General features: G+C 38.9%; 1 protein-coding gene across 1 annotated transcript in view; it reads left to right on the forward strand.

The window, feature by feature from the left end:
• Window positions 1-5,757, forward strand: part of LOC106874957 (eukaryotic translation initiation factor 3 subunit A) — a 22,509-nt gene that overhangs the window by 5,366 nt on the left and 11,386 nt on the right. The window lies entirely within an intron of this gene.

Below are 5,757 nucleotides of genomic sequence, written 5' to 3' on the forward strand. Positions count from 1 at the left end.
TTCTATGCCAAACTTATCCAGTGACTGGTCCATTGGATTTAGACGTTTGGCACTTCTTCAGGAGTGGTTACCTTTCGAACAAAACACGAAAAAACACATACATAACTATTATTAGGTCTTTAGGACATCGTTAGCTTTCGTGTTTGTTAAGTTTGGCATAGAAATGTTAACATAGAGTGGTGAATAAATCGATATATCGAATTTGAAGTCTCTGTCTCTTTTGAATATGAAAATTTAAAAGTTTAAAAATCTTATGATATAAATATAAACTGTGAGAACGACCCTTAAGGAATCTAATTAATGATCTCCTAAGGTAAGTTCTTATGCTATATTGGTAACGGTTGCCACATCCTCTGGAAAAAAATTATTATATATATATATATATATATGCATATACGTACGTATATATGTCTGTCTATCTATCTATCTACCTATCAATAAATTCTATACATACGTACATACACACACACACTCGTATGCATACATATATACATACATACATGTATACATACATGCATGCGTGCATACATACATACATACATACACATATCTACTTATCTATATACACATCCAACCGTTTTTTCCGCCTACTTTTCTTGGAGGGGTAATGAGGTTAGAGTCTTCAACTATCTCCTCCATAGAGGCCTATGAGAAGCAACCGTCATAAGACTTTCCTACTGAATTCCCAAGTGTGGCCCGCTGAAACAATGAATATTATCCAATCATCTTGTTGTTGGTCTACCCCTAGCCTGCCTGTTGGCACGTCTTGAAGAATCCGTATTGTGATCTTTTCTTTTCCCATCAAAGTTCAATAGAAACAACAATAAAAACAATTAAACGCTAATAATAACCACACAACAATTATACAACTATCAACCATTGACATCTCTCTAGGTTAGCAATGCACATCGCAGATAAAACGTATGCTTCTGTGGTTTCGAATATATCGAAATCTTTATATTTTTTTGCACAACGAGATGTGTTTTGAATTTTATATTCTGCAAGAACACATAACACTGTTTAGGAGACTTAATCTAACCAATTGTTTAACACCACCACCTGACCACTGAGTGCTGTTAGGAGAGACCACCCTATTACATGCATTTGATTGGGCTCCAGTCTGACTTGCTCCCTTCCAATCCCCAGTTTCGGAGGACCTCCTCAAACAAATTCACTAACAAAAAAAATAAAATAAAATGAATAAATAAATAAATAAATAAAACAAATACGATGTTAATAGCTTTGAAAGCAGGCGCAGTATGTTATAGGAAAATCGCAGTAAATAAGTTTTTACCATAGCTGAAAGTTGTTTTTTCAGTGTTTTTTTTAGCTCCAAGACAACACCGAGTTCATGGAGCAGTGTTATAATTGAAGTCATCACAACTGTCACAATATTGTAAATTCAGGGTACTTATAGGAGCTATTACTTCAGGTATCATTTCATTAAAACTGGTGTTGTGGCTTGAGGGAGATTTGGGCGTTTTATTTAGCAGGTCGAGCGTCCACGGAGAAGCGACTCTTTCACGAATTGTTTCAGCATGCGACCAACTGCCTTCAGATTGAAGTATTGATATTGTTTAACAATCTCAGTAAGAGTGACCTACTTCAATCCCCTTGGTATTTCTAATGAAAGCAAAAACGTCGAAATTTCTCATTTACCAATTTCAGAGAAAACAATCTATTTGTTTATTCAAAACGACGCCAATACTTTTGCATAGAGTAAACGCATTAATGAAATACACCTACACTAACTATTATGTTCATCGACTTTCTGCCAGGCTATATAGATACATGTTTATACATAATCTGTTTTCCATAGACTCAACAGTCTGCATCAGATACATCAATAAACTGTAGATAAGATTGCCTTAATATAACAACATCCTAAACTATATTATTCGATCTTGCACTTAATTTATGGACAGACACATCGAACCTATGCTCAACAACAGTCTTTTAACGACCGCACACGCACATGTATGTATGTATGTATGTATGTATGCATGCATGTTGGTATGTATGTATTATGGGTGTATGTACTATGGGTGTATTTAGGTGTGTGTGTGTATGTATGCGTGTGTGTATGCGTGTGTGTGTGTTGTTTACGCTAGTAAAAATTTAGAAAATTTGAGTGAACGTGAAATAATTGGTTTTGTTTTTTAACTGTTGAACTCAAAAATAGATAAAGCTGTAAATAACGGCATGTAAATATTGGTTTAAAAAAGCTTTTTTGATAGAAAAAGTCAAAGTCTGCCTGAGGGAGACGAGCCCACATGAAAACACGAGAGGCTCTCAAATTTTTCTTTCCAAAGTGTTTTTAACCCAATATTTACACGCTATTGTTTATATCTTCGAGTTCAGCTCTTGAAAAAAAAAAAAAAAAAAAGCGCGCGCGTGCACACACACACACACACACACATTGAAGAGAATTCAGATGTTATACCTGCCGCCAAGTTTATTTAAAGCTGGATATATTGTACTCAAGGATAGATAAGTCAAAGCATGCTAAGACGTCTTCCAAAAGTGAAATAAACTTTGTCTGCTGCAAAGCACGTCTGAGCACAATACTAAATTGTTATGTTTCTGCACACGCATAGACACACACGCAAACACATACACACACACGCACACAGTCAAACACACACACACACACACGCTCACACATATACACACACAGACACACGCACACATGCACACACACACACGCACAGGCACATACGCAACACACACACACACACATGGACGCACATACTTATAAAATATTTATTTATTTATGATAGAAGTAGAGTCAATATTGAGTATGTCTGTTGCTTGTAACTGATCTACAAAGAGAAAATGATTATCCAACCCTGCTATTGATCTGCTGCTTTTTATCATAGCTATTGCATAAATGTCTCTCCTCATTTAAATTGCACTGCAGAAACATGATAATTTAGCATTGTGCTCAGACATATTTTTCAGCAGACAAAGTTTATTTCACGTGTGTAATCATTAGGCTATGGTCATACTAGGGCACCGCCTCGAATGGTCTTAGTCGAACGAATCAACCTCTGTACTTATTCTATTGGTGTTTTTCGCTGAACCGTTAAGTTGCGGGGGGCGAACACTAACCAACACTGGCTGCCAAGCAGTGCAGTGGCAGGCAAACAGAAACACAAAGACACACTCAAACATATAGATTCATTCATTCATTCATATCAAAAAATATCAAGGATACTTCCCGAGTCATAAGTTCTGAAAGGTGATTTTTCCGGATTCTGTAGCATATATATTTCCACACCTTGATGTGGCGCTTATCCGTCGCAGGATTACTTTATTTATGCCAGTTAAGAGGACTGCAGCAACATAAAATGAAATGTTTTGCTTAAGAACAAAACGCATCGCCCGGTCTAGGAGTCGAAACCACAGTCTTACGATCATGAGTGAAACACCCTAATCGGTAAGCCACGTAAAGCCCCACCCACACATGTATGTATACATATACACATACATGATGGCTGTTTACACAGATAAAAGCATGTATTATAAGATACATCTATAGATTTTAGCCAACAGTGTATATGTAATGAGTAGAAGTAAACAGTTTGTTTTTATATAGAACACACACACACACACACACACACACACACACACACACACACACACACACACACACACACACACACACACACACACACACACACACACACACATGCAGACGCACACATACACACAAACACGCATTCATACACACATACGCACATACACACTGAAACATACATACACGCATACATACATATATATGTATATGTGTGTGTGTGTGTATGTGTGTGTGTGTGTGTATGTATATATACACATCTGTCTATTTTCCTTCTCAGTGCCCGTTAAGTGTTATTCTAAACAGAGTGCGAAATCATCTTGCCTCCCAACAGAGTTTACACCAAAGAAGTCAACTACTGGCAGGATGCCTGCTCTCCGTCTATTGATCGAACGCAGGCAGTACTTTCTGCAAGTGCTCCTTGCAACTTATCTCGACCTTAGCAAGTCATTTGAGTCGTTGGACAGGGGTGTACTCAAGAGGAATCTAGAGCTGCGAGGTATCGAGGTTTACCTCCCCAACTAGTTGGGGGCTGACAGTGGATTTGTATAGTGGAACAGTGAGTGCAATTCGGATTGGGGGATCAACATCTGACTCTTTCTCGGTTATATTTGGGGTCTGCCAGGATTGTGCTTTTTAAATGGCAGACTGGATACTTAGCCGAGTAGAGGCTCGATTGAGTCACGGAGCGCTCATTGCTGAAGCCAGATTTACTAATCTGGATTTTGCTGGTGATGCAGTTATTCTTGATGAGTCTCTGGCTGTCTTAAGAAGTGCTCTCCTTCCACTATGTGGGAAGCGGAACCACTTGGCCTTCGAGTTTCTTGGATCAAAACGAGGATTCGGTCTTTCGTTGGCTTCCTGGGGGGAGTCCATCTAGTTTGTTCCTCTTGCAGGCGAAGACGTCGAATTTGTTGACTGTTTCACTTATCTCGGCAGCGTGATCCATAGCAGCATTAAATGCGAGTACGAAACTTTAAAAAGACTTGGGCTTGCTGGTGAAGTTGTCGACTTTCTGGACAAGGGAGTTTGGCGCCGCCGATATCTCAGAAGGAGGACAAAGATTAGGATCTTCGGGTTTCGTGTCCTCACTGTGAGATCTGAACACTGTCCGGAGCTCTTAAGAGCCACCTGAACTCCTTCAGTACCAGAACTCTACTACTGGTCGGATTTCTTATCCGATCGACGACTATACGTATTCAGAAGCTGGGATAAATTTTATTATTTGCATGATTCGGGAGTGTCAGCTCAAAGTGTTAGGTCAGATCGTTCGATTTTCCCAGTTGGATCCTGCACACAGTGTTCTCTTGTATGCGGATGAGGTGTTTCACGGAGATACTAACTGACAAGGATGCTGCTTTGAAGATTTCTCAGGATGACCCGAGCAGATACCGACAAAGAAAAGGATGAACGACGCGCTGCAAGGACGCATGGCATACCTTACCTGACGTCTATCTATCTATCTATCTATCTATCTATCTATCTATCTATCTATCTATCTGTCTGTCTGTCTGTCTGTCTATATACGAGGATGAGTCAAACGGTAATGCCATTTTGTTTAGGACAGGTGTAATTACCAACACAAGAACATGTATCACACATCAAAATGAAGCTGGTCCTCTGTGAATCACATCTTACTTTTCAACATAGTCACCGTTTCTCTCAATAGCAATGTTCCATCTTCGAATGAGAGCATGTATCCCGTAAAATTCTGTTGACTGTTCTTTGAGCCACTTCTTCACTACAGTTTTCACTTCTTCCTCACTGGAATAAGGTTTACCTCTCAAACCCTCTTTCGTGGGTCCGAAGAGATGATAGCCTGAAGGCGCTAAATCTGGTAAGTGTGGAGGTAGTGAAGAAGTGGCTCAAAGAACAGTCAACAGAATTTTACGGGGTAAGGATACATGCTCTCATTTGAAAGTGGAACATTGCTATTGAGAGAAAGGGTGACTATGTTGAGAAGTAGGGATGTGATCCACAGAGGACCAGCTTCATTTTGATGTATGATACATGTTCCTGTGTTGGTAATTATACCTATCCTAAACAAAATGGCATTACTTTTTGACTCACCCTCGTATCTATCTATCTATCTATCTATCTATCTATCTATCTATCTATCTATCTTTATGTACGTATATGTATATGCACATATAAATGCATATATGTATACATGTATATAT

The sequence above is a fragment of the Octopus bimaculoides genome, chromosome 6 (assembly GCF_001194135.2).
Source record: "Octopus bimaculoides isolate UCB-OBI-ISO-001 chromosome 6, ASM119413v2, whole genome shotgun sequence".
In the NCBI taxonomy this organism is placed as follows: domain Eukaryota; kingdom Metazoa; phylum Mollusca; class Cephalopoda; order Octopoda; family Octopodidae; genus Octopus; species Octopus bimaculoides.